This window comes from Protopterus annectens, chromosome 9.part0 (genome assembly GCF_019279795.1).
Source record: "Protopterus annectens isolate FY-2018-M chromosome 9.part0, PAN1.0, whole genome shotgun sequence".
Taxonomy (NCBI): domain Eukaryota; kingdom Metazoa; phylum Chordata; order Ceratodontiformes; family Protopteridae; genus Protopterus; species Protopterus annectens.
Genome location: NC_056743.1, coordinates 228,628,987 through 228,651,540, shown reverse-complemented (window position 1 = coordinate 228,651,540; position 22,554 = coordinate 228,628,987). Strand labels below are relative to the sequence as shown.

General features: G+C 37.4%; 1 protein-coding gene across 2 annotated transcripts in view; it reads right to left on the bottom strand.

The window, feature by feature from the left end:
• COPB1 (COPI coat complex subunit beta 1) overlaps positions 1-21,808 on the bottom strand; it is a 721,336-nt gene extending 699,528 nt beyond the window's left edge. The window contains exon 1 of one of the 2 annotated variants that reach the window (XM_044082795.1): positions 21,722-21,808. The gene's annotated coding sequence lies outside the window, so the exon portion shown is untranslated. Of the gene's footprint in view, positions 1-21,461; positions 21,483-21,721 lie in introns of those variants that run through there. The other variant, XM_044082796.1, reaches the window with a different exon arrangement.
• Between the last annotated feature and the right edge of the window lie 746 nt (positions 21,809-22,554).

Sequence of the window (22,554 nt, the reverse complement as noted above, 5' to 3'; positions counted from 1 at the left end):
AACTTAAACTGGCTCAATTCAGAAGTGAAGCCGATAAAATAGATCAGGACATTTTGGGACATGATGCATATAGGAAACTCAGTTTCTTTGGAAAATGTACGACTTTAACCAAATACCTTACTCAGCAGAGAAGCCATACAGATAAGAAACTACTTTAAGAGATCAAACAGCATACAAATATAATAAAATATATGAAGTCAAACTTCAAAAAGATCAGAGAAAGAAAACTTTAGTCTACAGCACCTGTAGATAACCAAAGACTGTGTGCGCGTGTGTGTGTTACACCATTAGCAAGACCCCTCATCTAAGCAGTAGTGCTCGTCTTCGACTACTGTGTGCATGTATGTGTATGGAGGGATGCAATGCATTCGTTATTGTTTGCAACAAGCTCAAATGTACAAGTACTGGCACCTTTTCTCTTAACTAGTTAAAGTTACTATACTCACTCTGCCTGAACAGACAGTATGCATTGGAAATGCTGGTATCAATGTGCCCAAATATGCAACTTGTTGGACTAGTGCCTGCATCCAGTAATGTATATAGATATAGATATATATATATATATATATATATATATATACATACATATATATATATATATATATATAAATATATATATATATATATATATATATATATATATATATATATATATATATATATATATATATATATATATATATATAGATATAGATATATATATATATATAAATAAAATGAATGTATATGTGCGATGTGAAGGCAATGGTTTTGGTATTGATTAGAATAACCAGAATAGGATTAATACTAGCAGTTTTTTGTTAATTAAATCAGCCAATCATGGTTATAATGCCCAGAAGAGAGGAGCAGTCTAGGTAGCTTATTACCTGTATTTGATTATGTCTGTGTGTTTTTGGGGGGGGGGGGGGTGCTGGCTTTGTTTTCTCTTCACTAGCCTGTCACAGTTACAGTACCCATTCCAGCAAGACACTGCTGTGCCTTTGGCTTACTGCTAACAAAAAGCAGAAACACACAACTAAACAGAGCATTGTCCGCACTGCAATGTTTGTTATGTGGGGGGCCTTGTTGCTGCTACTTGTTAACATGATGCAATGCATGTCTACAGCCATTTCTTCTCTCTACTATCATATCATGGTTACTGTATTGATGCCTCCTGTACAGTCACCTTGCCTTTCAGCTAGAGCCAGCAGCAAGTCGTAATACATAATTATACTGCATACTGTTTGCGAGGGTGTGGAAGGGGCCGTCACAGTCTCTGTTATAACAGAATTGCTGGAGGTCCTAGATTTAAGTTCTAGTCCAAAGCCTAGACTTTCCTTTCATATGCTGTGATTTATATGATGCTTTCTAAGGGGCCTTCTACTGTATTTGCTTGTGCAGGTGTATAATTTGACCTTAACATAATACAGGTGTCACAGATAAAATGAAATGGTTTTGTTTAAGAGGCAGCTTACATGCCAATAGTTACAGTGGCTCTTTGATGTCCAAGTAGAGACAGCAACAGACACTGCTCGGGTCAAGGGTTCAACTCCCAAAAGGCCTAAATTTCCCCTTCAGATTCCTTTGTTAGGACTGTAAAGAATGTCTGTACAAACTGTTCCATAAATGATACTCACACATGAAGTCCACAGTTTTAAAACCACATGGTGAATGACCTCCACTGACTTGAGCTTTTACCAATGCCGGTAATATCCAAATAAAATTTACAGTGCACTAGTGGACAGCAAAGCAGTTAGCACTGACTTCCCAAAATTATAAACAACCATCTTCAACACAGTGTTTTTCTGAAATACCTTATCAAAAATAAACAGCCATCTAAAACTACTGCAAGCACACCACAAACAAACAAACACACATACACACAGCCACCCATCATGTTACTAGTACAGTACAAAGTCAGTTATCTGAAACAATTATCCGAAAGCAGGCTTCCAAAGTTTTCTGATAGGAAAAATCATGAAGTCTGAATATGTAAATGCTATATGCATTCAAGTGTATTTTTTGAGCTTGTAGCCCACTAGTGTGAAAAATGTTCTTTACTGTCAACTGGAATCACTGAATGGTTGAAAAAAAAGTGTATTCCCTGAGTGTAGAAAAAAACAAGATTTTAGAAGTTTATCTGGTTCAATTATATGTTTGATTATCCAAACAGTTTGGTTATCCAAACTACCCTAGGTCCCAATTAGTTTGGATAATTGAGACTCTACTACAGGAGCTTATAACAGCTTTGCTATGTCACTACCCCTTCCTGCTTTTAAAGTTACATGCTGCCATAAACCATACCAATCTGGCACATCAGGACACGATTACCATGTACTCTAAAAGTGAGCCAAATGTATTATTAACATATGGTAGTTACTGCTCAGCAATATTTAAAACATGGATACCAAAAGTTAGAAATTCACCAGTTTTGTTTAACTGGCATTATACTGGTTACCCACCAACCAATCACAAGCTTGAGCATATTAAATAAATTAGGCAATATCCTTACAAATTTAAATATACCCACAAATGTACTCTTGTAAAATTAATTATAAAATATATTTTGAACATATACAGCATTAGAAGAAACAACACTAAATTATCAGGTTGTTAGTCCTGCTACTACCACCAAATAACTATAAAGCTACCTACCGCCCTCTGCTGTTTACGACAATTAAACAACTATTAAAAGCTTGCAGGCAACACTTATATACAAGAGCTCACCAACTCTATTAATCAGGTTGCCTCAGCCGTCAGCTGCAGTCCATGATTTTTTTTTTTTTACACTGCTCCCAGTGAAAAATATCCACTGAACATTCCAAGCAAAAAGCAAATGCAGACTTAAAGGGACAATCCCAGGGTTTAAAATTAGGGTCCGAGGTAAGCTGACATAAGTCACACCCACTTATGTCACTTTCATTCCCACCCACAGTGTCATTTTACTTTTAAAATATCATGTAAATCCAGTTTCACTCGTTTCAGCTCCCAGGATAAACTAATTTTTGGATTTGTGTTCCTTTCCGACTTACAGCGAACTGGGGAACTATGCCCCCAGCTCAGATTTAAAGTATAAAAAAAGCTGTGCCAGGGAAAAGGGACATTGGTGCATTCTAATTTTTACATTTTGCATCACTCATGCTTTGACAGCTGTACAAGCAGCCTGCTCATAAAATAATAGTGCATTTGTCCAGTAGTATTCAGAAATCAGCAGATATCAAACTAGAAGCTGAAAAAGGAACAGAAGTGCGTGTCGACTAATGCTCCAACCTTCCGTTGCACACTTTCTTTCTATGGAATTACTAGCAGGTCAGAAAGTCACTACACCAGGCTTGTATTCAAAAATCAGAACACAGTAAAACATGACAGAAAGAGAAGTACAGTTTCCAATACTGTTTGCCTGACTCGGATGCTTTCTGTACGTAGCAGCCATGTCATCAAATTGTTACAGGTGGCCAGGATTCACAATCACCACAGAATAAAATAGGAAATGAAAGAAACAAAATATTCTTTATTAATGTTTTAAAAGTCTTGCATTACTGATGTGCTTTTAAAGTAGTAGCTAGCAGCAGTCTGGTCATAAAATGCCGGAAAGGCTACTTTTCTCAATGGGTAAAATGCACAGATTAAACTAATCAATGTCTCACGGGAGAGCTGTTGTCAGTACAATTGCAATTTGAGATGGACTTTGGCCAACACCTTTAAAACTTACTTCAGGCACTCTTCCCCCACCCACCTCAGCCAAATTTGAGCATCCTCAGAAAGGCAAACCTGAAATGTAAAAAGGTTGAATCGAAACAAAAAATACCTGGGATTGTCCCTTTAAAGATGCTGTTGCTGACAGTTTATGTGAAAGTACATCCACAACTCCCCACCCCATTTTTGCACATGGTGTTGGGCTGTCACCAACAGTGACATGCATCTTGAGCCAGTGATCAGACCACAGGGTGGCCTGCCCTGCTGCGATAAGCAACATCACTAGAAAAAAGTTCAGAAAGGTGTCCTTGAATGCAGCAATATTGGAAAATTATTGGTTAGTACAGTCCATTGAGAATAATCCCTCCTTTCTGCTTTTGGCAAAGGACTTCCTGGTCTTTGTATCCTGATGGGGTCCAAGTTTTGAATGCAAGCATCCTTCTCCAAAGAAAAGTTGCTTAAAGGACCAGAAAGCTCCAATCCAAATAAGGCAATATAGTTTTTTGAAGGAAAAACAGTCTAAAGAAATTAAAATCTGTTAATGCATGTGCCTAACAAAGTAACTTTTCAAAGTTCTGCTACATTATACAAAACAGGTTTTGTGCAGTTTTTCATAGCTCATCTCTTTATTAAATTTTTACTGAAAAAAACTACAGGTTGCATGTTTGTTTCAGGTTTCACATCTTTGTTTCATCTTTATTTAAAAAAAAAAAAAAAACTTACAGCCTTTAACAACAGCTACACTCAAAATTCTATCCTTTCAAGTATAGACACACAGCAGCTGGTTAAACCGTCATGACTTAAGAATCATGTAAAAGGATCCATTTGATTCAAATTCCACAATGACTACAACATTTTTTCCTCCTATTCTCTTTCCCTTATGCTCTCCATAGATCTCTCAAAAGTTATCCCTTCTTGTCATAACATTTTCTCCACTGCTTACCAAACCCTGACCAATCAGACATTTTCCTTCTTGAGTCTTACTATCCCCCTGTGCATGCTTGAAACAACCCAAGGCTTAGGACCAGCAATGGGACAGTGCAAGGGCTTCAAATGCTACATTTAGTGACAGTGTCTCAAAATTCCCCACCCACCCATGTAGGTGGATGTCTCAGTCTCATCCCTGTCCATCCCTCAAGGATTTGGAAGGGAATGCACTCATCTTAACACACACCTCCAACTCTTACCTTCTGAAAGAATAAAGCAGATGCAACCCTATCGCTTTTCTCCCTTTCCTTAGACTCAAACATCCATACCTCTAAATGAATTTAGATAAAAGTCAGTGTCAGGGCTCCATTCTTCTACACCACAGAGCCATCCTCCTCCCTTGATGTGTCAGAGGGAAGACCAGCTGTTAGCAATCTTCATTTCCTTTACATTAACCACCAGGATGCTTACCTTAGGTTCTTACCATGCTCAGTATCTTGCCTCCCCTTCATGGGGTGGCATTCCTCCACCTCAACAGCCTCACACTCAATGCCACTGCTATGCAGACTGTTCATCCCTCCTTTTTATGTTATCACTAAAAAATCTAGACTAAAAGGACCTCCATGATCCACCTTCCAAACACGGACTCAAATGTTTGTCCTACCAGCAATGGCCACATATCTCATGTAGCTCCACATCTACCTACCCAGATTCTTTGTATTGCATAGTAATATCACTCAGCCATGTAATAACTTGCTATTTGCAAATTCTCTCTTTCTTTCTACTGCCCAAATACCCACCCCCTTCTTCTGCATATCCAACATCCTCTTTTATTTCAGTTTAAATGTACAGTCATTGAGATGTGCCTTTCTAACCTAACTGCAAGTATGTCTGTCCCTTTATGGGACAAGGTGTAGTTTGTATCTGACAGAATTGGTTTCTCTGCTAGGTCTCCATCCATCCTCCTCAGTAGTCTCACACCCTTCTTTCTTGTCCACTGCTGCAGCCAGCCATTACTTCCTAATCCCCTCCTTCCTCAGTATGCTCACTGGTGGCAGAGTTAACATTCATGGGAAAGCTACCTCCAGTCTTCTATCCTGTCACCCAACACTTTCTTGGCCCCATTTGCCACATCAAAACTGTTTTCCCTCACGAGTAATTGGTGCCTACACTTAACCACAACATAAATCCATTACTTCTCTTGGTTACCACCTCTGCCACTTCCGCCTGACACTCATATCCCAGAGAACACATTCGGAGTAATCTGGTATTCACAGTCTTCCTTTCCAAGGCACTTAACTCCCGACAGGGACAGTCTCCACTCCAAATACTAAACCAGTCTTTAATCTCCCCTAAATTCATATTTTCTCCTTTACATTCTGTCCCATGTCCTTACTCCTTCCTTTTACAACTTTCCCCCTACAGTTACATTCTAGTGTGCTCTCCACAGTCTGTGCTGGCTGCCTCACTTCCTCTGATGCCTTTCACATCCTACCTGTATTCTTCCTACAAGCACTTTCCACACTTATGTCTTTCTCTTGTTTTTCTCTCCAGTCTGTTGAGTAACCCCTTTTTGCCTATTCCCCTCTTGCTCTCCATGAGGTGCTGCCTCTTTCACATCCACATACATCTGTGTGGCCCCTTCATGTACCTGTCCCTCTACTTTAGTTTCCTTTTTCTTTATCCATGCTTTCACAGTTGCATATCCTACTTCTTTCACTTCACCTTACACCATGTCACAACACTTGCATGTACTTATCTCAAAACCCTGCCTAAATCACCTTGCCTATGACTTTCTGCCACTACCTCTTCCTACCCAAATCCCTATCTACTGGCCTCTAGCTGCCAATGTCCCATTCTCACTCTTCTATTTCTTGCTTAAAGACAGTTCAATACCATATCTAAATTTCCTATCTTTTCCTGATAATCTTCCATTATCATGCGATCCCACATACTCTACCACTCCAAAGTTCTTTAAAGATCATGTCTAATTCCCAAATGGTTAAATTAACAGTTGGTAAGAAATTGTGCATTAGTTATGCAATTGCCAAAGTGATAAATTAACACTACGTCAATTACATAACTAATACACAATTACTTACCTACACTAATCCAACATAATCAAAACTGGAACCCAAAGGGACGCAAGTGCCCATTAATATTAAATACTGTAAACAGGATTCTGTTTAGTCTCCCACATTTACAAGAAATCTTTAATACTCTGTAATTTTCTAAAGGCTGCAAAACAAATTTTTATTTTGACACAGAAAAAAGCATTTGTATGCATAAAGATGCATGTGAACACTGAGTGAAAAGAAAAGTTTGTTTCACGCCTTCAGTCATGATCTTTAAGCCAAGCCACTGCCCCACATGCTGTGCAAATTTCTCTCACGCACACACAGAGACACTTTGTCAAGCTTGTTCTGTTCCTTTCACACTGTACCACTCCAGAATCTGAAACCTTTTCTTCCTTTATTATACATACTATGTACAGTCATACTTGTTTTAACATCAAGCTAGGTATTTTTACCACAAACCACAGTGTGAGTTGAAATAACAGAAGAAACAAACAGCTTAAACAGTAAATTTTACAACATGAAACTATGGATACATTTAGAAAAAATGAAAATAATGAATTATTCCACAAATCCTAAATCCATGCATAAAGTGGCTACTAGAACAAAAACGATTGTTAAATCTAACCATACCAAAGAATTATTATACCCCTCTAGTAGCAAAGACGTTACCAAAATAGAAGATATACTGGAAGTTTTCAGGTCTTATTTAAAAAGATGAATCATCACAAACCAACAATGGATACACAAGATCTAATTAAAAAATATACTGAACATAGACTATCATAAACATAACTGACAAGCCTATATCAATGTCTGAACTCAAAATTCAAATTAATAAATTAAAACTCAATAAGGCACCTGGAAATGACGGTACAATACCTGAACTATACAAAATGACGACTAAGGATGTTGAGTATTTTAGAGGAATTTTCAATAGTTAAAGGACTTACTAAGGTACCACCATCCTGAAAATACACCCTAAAATCCCCAATTTTAAAACATGAAAAAGACTCGCAGTGTTCTTCATATAGGCCAATTTTATTATTAAATGTTGATTATAAAAATATTAATGGCAAGCTATGCCTCTAGAAGAGAACAATTTCTTCCAATGTTGATAAAGAAATGATCAGACTGGGTTTATACTGAACAGGAACACCAATGAAAATATCAAGAGAATACTATAATTGATCATACTAAAAAAAGAAGAAGAACTTTAGTCTAGATATCAATAGTGCATTTGATTCAGTTAATTGGAAGTACTTATACTGAAGGAATGTCATTTTTCAAACAATTTCTTACAATTAAATCAAACTTCTCTACGAAAACTCTTTTGCATACATTAAGACTGGGAAGTATATGAGCCTATCAATCATGATTACTAAAAGGTACTAAACATGGTTGTCCCTTGTCCCCATTGCTTTTTGCTCTAGTTATGGAACCGTTTACAAATTATATAAGATCAAATAAAAATAATCAAAGGCATACTAATATATAATGATTTTATCCCAAAACACTTTTGCTGATGACATCCTATTAACTCTGATTGCAATTGTTCTCTTACTGCAGTATTCTAAGCAAAATAAATATTCCAGAAGAAATCAGGACTCAGTTTTAATGAGAATATGACTTAAATTCTACCTGTTAAATTATAACATTAATAAAATAGATAAGAAGTTACATAAATACATTGTGAAAGATGGCAAAATCACTTACTTATGGATAATCTTGTCTCATATTAAACATATAACAACCCATAATTATGATAAATACCATAAAACAAACCCTTAATAAAATGGATTTTTTTTTCACTATGGAAAAGAGACTCTCCTTAATTAAAATAATTATCTTTCCTAAAATTCTATATATAATACAATCTTTATCCCTCCCAAAAAAAAGAGGTACAATTCTTTGTTTCTGAGATTTTGATGGCTTCCTTACAAGCCTAGGCTGGCTTTAAACCATCACATTAGAAACTGGACATCGGGTAATATTGGCCTTCCAGATTTGGAATCATATTCCTTATCCTCAATTAATAAAACAATAATTTCTTGGTTAAATAATTACAATGTCAAATGGAAATATATTCATGGAGGTATTTGGTGTAAATCCCATAATTTTACAAAACCATATCATACTAAAAGAGCTACTAACAAATTTCATTGGTTAGCAAAACACTTTCACAGAAAACAAAAACAAACCAGTTAACTCTTATTCTTATTAATACAATAACCACTTCCTTTAAAATTTTCATTTTCAGGATTCCTAAATATAAAGCATGGATTCTTTTTGCATTTCCGATTGCCTATGCTCAAAATAATATTAACACATTTAATTTAACAATGACTACATTTAAAGACAAAAAACTGTTATACTGGTATCAATTACTAGACAATGGGATGTCATAAAATCTTGACCATATCGTTAATAAGTTTGACTTAAGCAAAGATATGTGGTTAGAAATTCTGTGCTGTGTGACTGGCATGTCACGCCATACCTTACTTCATAACCATATATTGTTATAAGTCAAGTTAGCGCAGAGGAGTAAAGCTCTAAATAGTTAACTAAAACAGTAAACAACTACATAAAATACAAATAATTACATGATTTACAGGTGTAGCTACAAGAAAAACAATTGCAAATGAGTTTTTGAATATCACAGCATTGTTGCAATTGGGAATGATAAAACTCATATCAAGCAGGATTCTCACACAGCTTGCTGCCTGTCTTCTTCCTGAGACTTGCAACATTTTCACCTTGTAAATGATTAATCTCTTGCACAGATTGTTATTCTTAACACAATTTTTTCCCAGCTGTCATTCACTTATTTTCTATGCAATACATCCAGTGTTTGTTTGTTCAATGTCTGTCACATTTCCTAACTGTAGAATGCAGAATTCAAGTTCACAGTGTATTTAAAAACACGACTTTAATGTACCTCCCAATTCTTTTTCAACTCTTTTGTGAACTTACTGTTCACTGTACTTAGAAATGAACAGTAAAAAATAAATATCCATTTCTTGAATATTACAGTATGCAGAAACAGCATGTAACGGTTAGCAGCATTAGTTTTTGTCACAGCACAGACTTGTGCATAGATACAATGCAGGGATCCCATACTCCATGTTTGTTAGAACAAAGTTATCAAAGGTGCACCACTGCTGTTAAATGAACAGCCTTAACATTCTTCCAAGTATACACTGTGGCCAAGTAATAAAAGCTGAAAAGTCTGAGTGGAATATGATAACTAGGTGTGCATCTTCATTTCAGTGATAGACCTGACTCCCCAATGGTTCTAAGTTTTTATTTACAGCAAATATACTTGTTGCAGGATTTCACAAAACCGGGTATCTGAAGCAAGGACATTCTAATGTGCATCTGAAATAGGGCCATTACAAAATCAAATGTTTAACTTGCGCACCTCTCTAGTGAGACAGCACATAAGCAACACTGTATCTGCATGTCATTTGATAAAGAAAATTGTTAATCAACTTAACCTTTTTGCAACAGCTTCCCCCATCCATCTGTGCAGCTCTAAACAGTAATAACTTCTAAGATTTAGGAACTGGCACTGGTCTAGCAATATCTGCACATTTTAAAAATACATTACTTATATTTATGAAAATGAAGGAAAAAACAATATCTGCACATTTTAAAAATACATTACTTATATTTATGAAAATGAAGGAAAAAAGGCATATACATAAGGGGAATATCTACAGGTATTCTTCCTCAGATACTGCAGACAAGGTGGTGGTTCTACAGGATACACACATCAAGGAGTGTAAATTCCAAATGCCCTCACATGTCACACACAAGGCAACCACAGTCATAAGACACACATATGCATGCCTGTGGGTGAAGCCATGCCTGTGAAAAACTGCATGTGATACCCCTGCATATAGGGAGGGGGACAGCAACAGCCATACATACATGATGACATTAATATATTATATATATATATATATATATATATATCGATACTGGGTTGGCGGGAGGCCATGCAAATTATAATTGTAGAGGACATCCATGGAAATGGGTCTATATTGCAACATCGAACGCTAAAAACAGCGAACGATGTTACATCGACATTTTCAGTTCTCACTGAAAATGTCGAATCCACAGAACAGCGATTTCTTTCCTAGGGAAATAAATCGCTGTTCCAACCCCAGCAAAAAAAATAAATAAAAATTACACACTTCCAAACACATACCCAATCCTAATTATACCCCCCCACAAAAAAAAACAGTAAACAACTAAATACACATATGCACATAACCCAACCATACATTTAACGAAAAAAAAAAAAAAAAAAAAACAGTAAACATTTTAAACCATATGCACTTACCTTAACCCACACCCTAACCTTAAGGTCAGTAACTATTGCACAATCACACTCGGGAGCTATACCGGACAAGGGACCACACTACACTTCAGAACATGGCAAAACAGCTAAGCGGTCAAGCGACTTCTTTCCCAGGGAAAGAATTCGCTGAACAGCCGCTTCACTGTTTTGCCTGTTCGCTCTACATTTCGACGAAAATGCATTCGAAGTAATGCGTTTTCGTTGTACTCTTAGGAACCCATGGAAATACAGTGAAGGAGATCTCATGGTCAACTGCACATGAATGATGGAGCCTAGCACAAGCACTCACTGTACGATGTGTTTTGTCTGCAAGTGTACAGATATGGATATCGTCACCTGGGGAATGTAACATCTGGTGAAGATCATAAGCTATGAAAATTATGCACTACTGTAGGGCCTAAAACACATCATGTGCCTACTGCCCAAAGGTGGTGCAATCATGAAACCAGTCTTGGCAGAGCACTGGGTGCAACGCGAATGCCATGAGTAGCCATAAGAGGACCCTACAAGTGTGAAGAAGGATTACAACTATCTCCCTTACAAAAGAAGGCAGCACGGGACATCCTGATGGGCAGGACCATCACAGCGAGGAAGCCAACAAACACTGCTGATAGAGCTGCAAGAGTCTCTGCTTTCATTAAAAGGGCAGCAGGATCGCCCTTTCATACGAGAGTGTGTATTGGATGTGGGTGTAGGCTGGACACTTGCTACTCCTGCACCAGCAGGCTACTTACGGAGCTACCTATGGACCATAACCATACAGTATGAAATAAACTTACATATGAAGACCAACTTGGATTTCAGGGAACTGAAGTCTGTATCCAAGCATGTGTGTGTTTAGATTCAGTGGAGCTGCAACAGCAGTACAGTACAGATGATGCTCAGGACTACAGGGAAGCACACAATCTCAGAGAATGCATGCATGGTGCCATTTCTCTCCTCTGATGTCCTGGGGAGCCAGACATGCTGCTACACATGTTGTAGGACACTGTCAAAGAATTGTTTAAGTATGCCTGAGGTAGACGCATCTGCCTCTCCTATAGGTCACTGGAAGGTCCCTGCAGGTAGGATGGTCAACACCACATGTAGCTTTGTACCCACAGAAAAGGGTATACCATGCAATGTATACCTTTCACTTATGCTCTTAGATATCTTAGTTAACTAGATCCTGTACTATATCTCCATCTACAATGAAAGGATCAATCATCTGATCCCCATTCACTGGCACACACTGCCATGATGCAGAGCACTTTCACCAATGGCTCTGACAGCAGCTACCACTGCAGGCTATGGGGTGTGTGCAATCAAATCAACAGCAGTTTAAGTGACTTCCATTTCAGCATAAATGTATCAGAGAGAGCACTTTAGCTCACATAAGAGAATTCCCATTTCGCCACTGCTGTGTGACACTGCATTGGGTATATTCAAGTTGGGGGGGTGTTCCCACAGAAGGCCCACCATCTGCGAAAAAAACTACAAGAGTTTCATTGTAAGCAGTTTCAGTGAAGCATTTTTAGAGCTATTGCTGCTCACATACCTCGGGTCAAGTTCTCCAGAAATCATGACATTCAGAACAAGTATGCTGGCTGCACACGGACTTCAGTTTATACGTTTCTGAGTCCATATGCCAGCTTGGCCTCCAGCGTTTTCATATTTTTTGTTGCTCCTTTTGCATGGGTTTCCTCACTTACTTACTACATGTTCGTCTGCATGTGCTGCACATTACTCAGTTCTGACCACTACTTTTTGTGTGCAGTGTGTCTAAATTGCTTACACCATGCTAATGGCTGTTTCCCATGAGGTTTTGTTCTGTGCATTTTTCTACTCACCTATGAACGCCAAGCTTAAAGATTCACCAAAGGCTGCATCTCTGGCTGTACTGAAATGTCAAAGCACTTAATCTAGCTTGACCCCCAACCAGTGCATACAACTGACCTTATACAGATACCCTGACCATGACCAAGGGAGGTCTATCCCACAATCTGGGTGAGTCCAACATATCCCCCAGACATGGACCTGAAAGTGTCCTCAAATTCTAGTGCCAACTGACAGGAACTCCCTCCAATCTGCAGCCATCATCTTTCAGGGCAAAATCTATGGAGGCATTTTTCTCTTGCCCTAACTTTGCATCCTGGTAGGGACACATGCAATGCATAACCATAGGCAAGCAAATAACCCCCCGCCCAAGTGCATGTGTCTACACAAACTTGCCCTCCGAGAGCCACTTCAAAAGTTAGGGATTTCAAGCCTATGCCTGCCAACCCCCACCCAGTCAACAGTTTTCATGTAAACCTCTGTTTGCACTAGACAGCTGACAGACTGGGAAACCATCTATCCCTCACCCTCTTGAAATGACTGGGGGGGAGCAATCCTGCTGCTCAATCCCAACCCTCATCTCAGCTCTACTGCTGTTTGAGCCACTTGTTACAACCAGGCAACGCCTCCAGATGTTTCTGCAGTTAAATCCTACTGACATCTCTAGGCATCAAACAGTGTTGGTACATATTTGCATTAATAATTACAGACCAAATATCCAGTAAAAAATGACAAAAAACAAACTGTTGAAGCACAAAGCAAAGGTCTTCCGACAGCACCGACACCAGCAAAGTAAGAGTCCTTAACGCAATTTATTCTGTTATAAAACAAAAGACGTTTTCGCTACTGGCCCGTAGCTTCATCAGAGGTAAATACAAACAATTGATGTAAAAGTAAGCAAGCCTTTTAACAAGGATACACTCTGCATTAATAATTACAGAACCATGCTACATACAAATTATAAAAATATTGAATCTTAAGGCTTACAACATGGCAAACAACTGGATTGATATTTGACCTCTGTCTAGTGTACGTAAAGATTAATTTATATATTTAAATTGTTATACGTCATGTTTTTCTAAATATTTCGGCAACCAAGTAGCAGAGACAGAACAGTTTAATCTGAAATGAAAGTTACAGCTAGGTGACCAAAATTCTGCTGACATTGTTAGTGTATCTCAATAGGTTGCCAAGATATTAAAAACTATACAAAATATTACAAATGTAAAAGTTACTGTGACGTATACAATCCAGTTTAAGTCCTAGAACCTAAAGAAAACTACCACTGTAAAAAAAAAAAAAAAAAAAAAAAAAAAAAGAGTTTATGCTGAAGAGTTTGCCATTTACATTTCTTTAGCTATCCCCATGGTTCCAGAGATATAAAAATGTGTTTGAAATGTGTGGATGTAATTTGATTCTATCATAAAGCTTAGTCCTCCATACACTGGAAGTTGCAGTGCAAACTTCCAGAGCTTCAGTGGAGGGAATGAGTTAAAACTCAGGTCAGAGGAGTCACGGTCAAACCTTTTGCCCTCTTAGAATTAAAGGACATTATTCACTTCTTACAACTACTCTCACCCATCCCATTTGCCAATCCCCCTCAAACTACAACTACCCCTCCACTGCACAGGTTTCTACAATATCTTCTTTTAAACTTCAAAGTTATTACTAAGAGTGAGGTACAAAACCGTCTTGAAACTGACCGCTCCAAATCAACCTTTCTTCCATTCTTCTATCTATTTAAATTAAGTAGCAAGCTCCTAAGCAAACCCCTGGTCTCCCTCCCTCTATATTTAAATTAACCTTATTACTGGAAATTTGCCACACTGCTTTAAACATGCCACTGTCATCACCTTACCAAAAAGCTCCACACCTTTCTCAGCTAATCACCATCATCCAATTGTTAACTTTTGCCCCCCCAGATTAAAAATATCATGTATAACCAAATCTCGATTTTATCTTCAAAATATGCCATTGTCAATGATAAGCAACATAGTTTCTCAACCAGTTACAACATTACTGCAATCTTATCCCTTACTGATCACATCAACTCCAATATGGAACAAGGTAAAAACTCACTGATGCAATATTCCTGGATCTTAGAAAAGCCTCTGAATCAGTTGATCATTCCCCTCTACTACACAAATTAGGCAAGGCAGGCTTCTTTAATGAGGTCCTGCTACAATTCAAAAAAAAAAAAAAAAACTCTTCCCCCCAATCCCAATTAACTTCTATACCTCAGGAACATCTCAAAAAGATTATCTGCAGCCCCAGCAGAAATAGAAGCAGGGAAAAAAAGATAATGAAGGGGCTACTGGCAAGGGGTAGAAGGTTACAAGAAACAGTACTAAGGGGCTACTGGCAAGGGGAGGAAGGTTACAAGAAATAATCAGCTTTCAGCAGGGAATAGTAGTCATAGGTGCAGACAGGAATTTGATTTGCAACAGTGAGGATGTATCTAGGGGACCTAGACAACAAAATATAACAATAGGGTAGATGTTTGAAGAAATGTTTGAAAATATTCGATATCAAAGATTTGAATTCAGTTCTAGGAGTTGGGAAATAACTTGTATATTATTCCTCAAGTTATAAAAACTGGGCTAGGCTAGAGAGAAATTATATTTCATAGGAATATGTGCATTGAAAATGCTTTGATATGCATCCAGTAACTTTTTCAGATCATGCACCAATATTAACTAAATAAAAATGCAGGGAAATTAAATAAAAACTTGACACTGGTGCATTCCACCTATACATTAAACAGAGAAGAATTTAAGGAATGGGTAGTGGAAATCATTCAGGAAAGACAGAAATTTCTTCTGGAAATACAGCTAGGGAGAGGGATAAAATTAAAGTGGAGTTGCAGGAGTTTAGAAAGATTGCTGTTAAGCAACTTTTTTTTTTAATAATAACTCCAGAGCACATTGTTTTTTAGCCCAACAGCAAGTAGAAAGGGTTGTTGCCAAGCTCATAGGAGCTATAACAAGGAAAATAACCTAACCACAAATCCTGTAGAGGTAATTTGAAATATTTCAGAAATGTTATGGAAATCTGTATAAAAGGAGAGAAATGTGGAAATCAAGAAAAAATAAAAATAGGAATGTTTATGGAAAAATTAAACATACAAAGGCAAGAGGCAGATGAGACATAATTACTAACAGGAAAGGAAGAGACGAGATAAAATTGTCATGTGTCACCAATTTAAAGGAAAGTCTCCAGGAACAGATGGCATTCCTGTGGAAGTTTGGAAGCGAGGAGGGAAGAAATTGATAAAGATCTGGAAGGTTTTGTTTAAGAGTATTTTAAAAGGAAGAGAAGCACCAACATCTTGGAGGAAAGTGGTGGTGGCTGTAATACCTAAAGATGGTAAAGACCCATCAGAGCCAGCTTCGTACAAGCTCATTTCAATTCTAAACCACAATTATAAAGAGGTTATATCTAAAGTGGTTAAAAGAATGGCAAAGGCGATGCTAAAATTGATAGATATGGATCAATGTTGTTTTGTGGAGGGGAGACAAAACATTTGACAACATTAACAGAACAATGATCCAGAGAGAAGCAGAATGCAATACATACTACTGTTGGGTCTTGATACAGAGAAAGCATTTGACAGAGTTAGCTCAGATTTTATGAGTAGGCAAATGGAAGCATTTGCATTCTCTGATAAAATTATAAAGTGGATTAGGAGTAAGTATGAGCGATAGGAAATGAAAATTACAGTGAAGGGAATCCTCTCTGATAAGTTCTGTTTGAGCACAGAAGCCAGGCAGGGGTGCCTTCTTTCCCCTAGTTATTTATGTTATATTTATGACGACTGGCAAAGAAAATAAGGGACTCAAAAAGTCAAGGTTATAATTGGTATGGTAATCGTGAAAAGCTGGCTTTATGTACAGATATTAGTTTACACCTGATAAAACCACAAAAGGGCATTTCAGCGATGTGGAACATTCTGAGACAGTTTCAAGTCTTTTTCAGAATACAAAATTAATGAAGATGAAACAAAGACAACAGCTGTAAAACTATGTACCCACACACAGATTGAAATCAGTAATACCCATATTTATGGGGACATGATAAAATGAAGTACTTACGATTATGGATTCAAAAGGATTCTACTAAAGCAACTAAGGATATGTGGGGGAAAAAAAGAGTCAACAAAAGACAAGACAATACAAAAACAGAGAAACCGGAAGCTCTGTTTTATGGATATGGATAGCAAGATACAAGCAGCGAACATGTTTTTAGTCCCTTTAGTTATATATACAGGTCAGGCATATTTTAATCAACCACAGGAGACATTGCAGACAGCAATTAATAAAGAGTTGAAGGATTTTATCTGGGAAAGGAAGAAGGCAAGAGTTAAGTGGAACAAAACTGACCCTTCCAACAGATAAAGGTATCCTGATTTGAAGAGGTATTTCAGAGCTACACAGTCAAGGCTCCTACACATAGCACAAGCAGAAAGCTATAAAGCAATGTGTAGAGAGATTATGAAACAGGGAGGAAGCTCAAAAAAATAAGCAGAGACTGGCATTTTGGATGCAAATCCTTAAGGAGGACCACCATACAGAATATTACATTCATAAAAGTATAAGTGTTCCAAGAACTAAGTCAACAGGGTAATGGAGAAAAGAGATTCTGGTGACAGAGATGACTACAATTAGGGATACATAGAACAGGCACTAGTGGACTGGAATTTACTGGAGAAAACTGACAAAGGGACCCAAATACTAAGAGCAAATAATTAGACAGGAAAAGGCAACAGAATGGGAAGAGGCCAACAATTCATTTGGACTGCAGGCTACAGATTGTCTGTATTATAATGTCAATCCTTGATAGGGAAGGCAAAGAGAAAAAGAACCAGGAGGATCCCAAGTGAAAGACCAGCACTGGTAGAGTTTTTAGTAGAATATAGAACATAAACTGCTATTTAAAAAGGGATAATTAGTAGGACATATCAAATATTACATGATAACTATAGAAATCAATTAGAAAAGATTAGAAAAGGATTGGGAAGAGAGACTTTATAAGCAATTCACAAAGAAACAATGGCAGGACATATGTATGGCTCCCAAATGTGCAAAAAGTCTAGAAAATCTAAGATCTTTGCTTGGAAATATTTGCATAAATATTTTTTTTATCCCAAGCAGACTCCAAAGAATTTTTTCCTCTGGTGGACTGCAAATCTTGGAGGTGTGACAGGGAAGAGAGATAATTGGGAACCTATTTTTGGGAGTGTAATGAGCTGGCAGACTTTAAAAATTCCCTGCAGAATACTCTATCAGGAATACTGGGTGAGCAAATTGGTGTAACTAAGGAAATTATTTTTTTTAGCTGTGATACGAAATCAGAATTGCCTAGACATAGAAGGCCTTGCAGTGTTTAATTCTGGTGGCTGCCAAAAAATAAATTACTAGAAAATGGAATTCAAAAACACTAAAAGTAGCAAATATTGTAACAGAGAAAAAAAAAGAACTGGAAGTGGGAATCTTTAAAAAAGTGTAGGAGCAAATTACATTGGAAAAAATGGGAATTGTGGAGTAATGAGGTTGAAGGGAAGGCAGGAATTGAATAAACTAGGTCACGTTTGAATGACAATGACTGTATAGATAAGTGATATCCAATGTTTGCAACTGAAAATATGTCAATATGGTTTGTTTTCATTTAGATAAATATGCTTGTGAAAAATGAGCTATCACTTAGGACAAACACAATCTGATGTTGTACTCCATATTTGTGTGACTGTCAAGGAATGTGATTGAATAAGGTCCTCAGTCTAGTCCGGCTACCTGGTTAACAAATGCTAAATAAATAAATAAAATCAATCTCCTCTCACCATACAAATGGACCCATTCCCCTTGTTTCAAATACAATCATTAAGTCTTCCTCAGACTCTCTGAAGTAACTGAACTTGTGTCTGCACTACCTATATACATTTCACATTTGGCTTTTCTTTTTTTTAATCATGCTCATTCCTGTAGTTTTAGTCAAAACGATGTTCTGTGCAAAAAATACTAAAAATCAAGACACTTCAGTCAAGTCCATTTTCATTTTTTTTTCTTTTCATATTTTGTGCTGCATAGCCGTACTGAACCAGACACATTAACATTTCACTCTGGTGGTAATCCACTACAAAAACGTAACCTAAAGGGGAATAAAGACAAACAGAACACGCAATCAGGCCTTCCCACCCAAAAACACATGCTTTTCAGGAAAGATCAAACTTACAATTTCAAAAACTGTAAAAACTTAGATGGACAATATTCAAGAACCTCAGAGTAAATGAATTAAAGTAACAATTCCTAAAAGCAATGATTTCATGTACACTATTACACATCAACATTTACCCTGAAAATTTTCTCTACCGCCTTTTAACTAATGAAAGAAAAGGTGAATACAAAACTTCCAAAGCAATACAGACAAGCAATTAACAGTTTGAGGCTAGGGTATTTTTTGTTTTGGTACCAATCACAATAACTCAGGACAAAGCAGCCTCCTACCATAAATTCCAACTGCCATTCACCAGGTACCACAAGAGATGTTCTACATCACTATCAAATAAGGCTACTGAATGCAGGCGTTTTCTAATATTCAATGTCTGATATGAATGACAAGTATAACAATATAAACATAAAAATTAACCCGCCATGGCTTAACATGTAAAGCTTACCAAAACAACAAAAAGTTTTTTTTTCTTCAGTGGTCTAAAAGCTCTGAGGGTCTTCACCTCTCCCTTCAACCAAGTCAGGAGTGAAACAGACATACTCTAATTGTTAACAGCAAAATGAAGTACATCTAAATACCATGCAATATTAAACTTCTCACAGACTCATAAATACAAACAGCTTTGGAAAAAGTCTTCCTGTGAGTTGGCATTAGACACCCACTGTTTAAACAGGAAACTACAGTTTAATTTCTTGGTTTAGCAGCATTTTAAGGAAAGTTGGATTTTTTCCCCATTACATACTACACTTAGATTTCATAGCATAATGTCAAAATTCTAACAGACTCCATATTCAAAAAACTTCACTGGAAGCTTAAAAAGAACAGTTTTAAACCAGCAAGGTAAAAACTGAAAATTATAACAGAAAGAATTCAGTCCTATCAAACAACTCTTCTGTTTATCTTTGAAGAGAATGCACCAGCACAGTGTGACATGCAATCCAGCCATAAGGAGCCCTGTGAAATACTTCTGTAATCACAAACTTTCTCAAGCTAAATGTTGTAATGCTTATTAAGTTAACTGCAGCACCTCACAATTTAAGCCATAAAGCAGATTAGCACCACACCACCCTACACATTTCCCTCGTACAAGCAATGTGTCCAAATGGTTCTGATCAGTGATAGATTCGCTAAGGTTTTCAACTCTCTCACAAAACATAATTTTTTTGGTAAGCCACAACACAGTCTCCAAAATCCTATCATTTTTCAACAGCTTAACAGTACCAAAATGTTAATGGTGTCCAACCAATGATCTGATGAGAAAATGCAAGGCAGGAAGAATCAGAGGGTTATTCAAGTCACTTAACAGTCTGTGCGTCTGCGTGATAGTGTTGATAAGCTCCATGGGACTTTGCACATACCATGTTAAAAGAAATCCATCATACATCTGTTGGAGAAAAGTTGGAGACCCTACTTCTGGTCACATCACTGCAAATTTTACTAGCATGTCTGTTAAAAAAAATCAACTAGAGGGGATGCATGCCCCTGCAAGCTACTGTCTGCCACCAGACTCCCATATTACCACTATTCATTACGTCACCTGAAAACTCTACGCAAATAACACTAAACAAGGGAACTGAAACCTTCACTGGTTTGGAACTGAGGAGTACAAATTACGGAGTTCCTAACAACAAACACACTTAAACGACTTAACTACACTATACACTACACACACGATCCGAGACATGAAATCCTTTCTCCCGTCAACTTGCCAAACAGAGAAAGGTCTGTTTTTGTAAAATGCAAATAAGATAAAAATATGTCGGAACGAAGTTTGGGCTCAACAAAACCAAGAGTACACCAGTTCTTCGTGTAAAAGTATTTAATAAAGTAACCCTTCCTTTTTTGAAATCCTTGACACGCTCATGCTACAAATAAATAGGGCTCTACCTTCCAGTAGAGCATTCTATACCAAAACGTCTTAAACATTAAATTTCAAATCCTTCCCTGCAGTTGCCATCTGTACTACAAGCAACCAGCATCAAATGCGTAAACAGGTTACTCCACACAAAACCAAAACATACATTTTGCATTTAAAATTAATAGATCTCACATTTTAAGTATCAAAGTTTGTAACAAAATATTACAGCACAAAGCTGTGCATTGTAAAAAATCACGATCATTGCTTTCGGGGGAGGGTGGCTGCTACCTTACAACATACTGTAAATTATAGTCGGAAGTTCTGCCAAAACAGATACAAAATGCATAATATAAACACACCCCTTTAACAATCAAATATTTTGGTATACAAAACTTCATGTTAAGATCTTTAAGTTGGGCAAGTCTGGGCCTTGGTTCTAATCAAAGTAAAACAGTACACAAGTATTTTGCAAAACAGTTATGCAAATTATAATAAGCAATAAAAACAAAACAGCACGGACCACAATATTATTAGATTTCAGTTCTTCAGCCGTACGTGTTTTCTTCTTGTTCTTCAATGTTTTGCCCCACTGTAATAGAACGATGGGGCAAAGCAAACTCTATGACAAGAGCTGCATCAAGTCAAAAACAGTCCACATCACTTTCAATGGCAATTTTGCTAACTTAAAATGTGGCAAGCTCAAGCAGCATACCAGCCCAAGACCGATCAAAGCCCAAAAGGAAGCAAAACTTAAGTTTCTTATACTGCTACACCACCTACCTCAGACTCCAACTACAGGATGCCCCTTTACTAGCTAGTGCTCCGGGTGACGTGGAAGTACAGTTCTTCTCGCTACACGTCAAAACTACGATACGCTAGAAGGGCCAATGAACGCATTAAACTACCGGGTGACTAGTGTTAAAACGCGAACTCAAAACAATTAGCAATTGGATACTCTTTGGAGAGGCTTGCTTCATTATGTTTGATTATTTTTGCCTTACAATACTCTAAACCGAGTCCCTTGCGTAATGATTACGTATGCAGTAGGCGAATAGCTCTGATACTGTCAACACCAGTACCAGTGACACGTTTTATTTAAGCATACATCTCAACTTTTAACCTTCAGAATCAGGGACGCTTCCAAAAATATTAATGTTTTTAAATTCAGGCATTGACAGAACAAGAGAATATCAGTTAGAACGCATTTTCTGAAGTAAAAAAAAAAGTCTAATTTTGGCATTATTAGGTGTAATCTATCACCTTTTCTCCCTAAATCACCAGTTTTAGGATGGACAAAGCTAAATTTTGAGCCAAATCGGGGAGGTCCCTGAAAAACAGGAATAGTTGATAGGTATGATGAGCAGAACTGACTTGGGATGCTTACAGAATAAAATAACTCAGAGTAACGTGCATTTTCTGAGGTAAAATAAGCCCATAACTGTAGTGAAGGTTTTTATTGACAGCGATCCACAACCTTTTCCCAAATTATCACTTATTTTAGGAGAAACAATTTTGGGGCAGTCCTAAACACCAGGGCAGGCGACAGATGTGCCTTTCTGGTGGATTGTAGGATTCTACACCCCCCTCCCCCAATAAATAAATAAAATCCACGT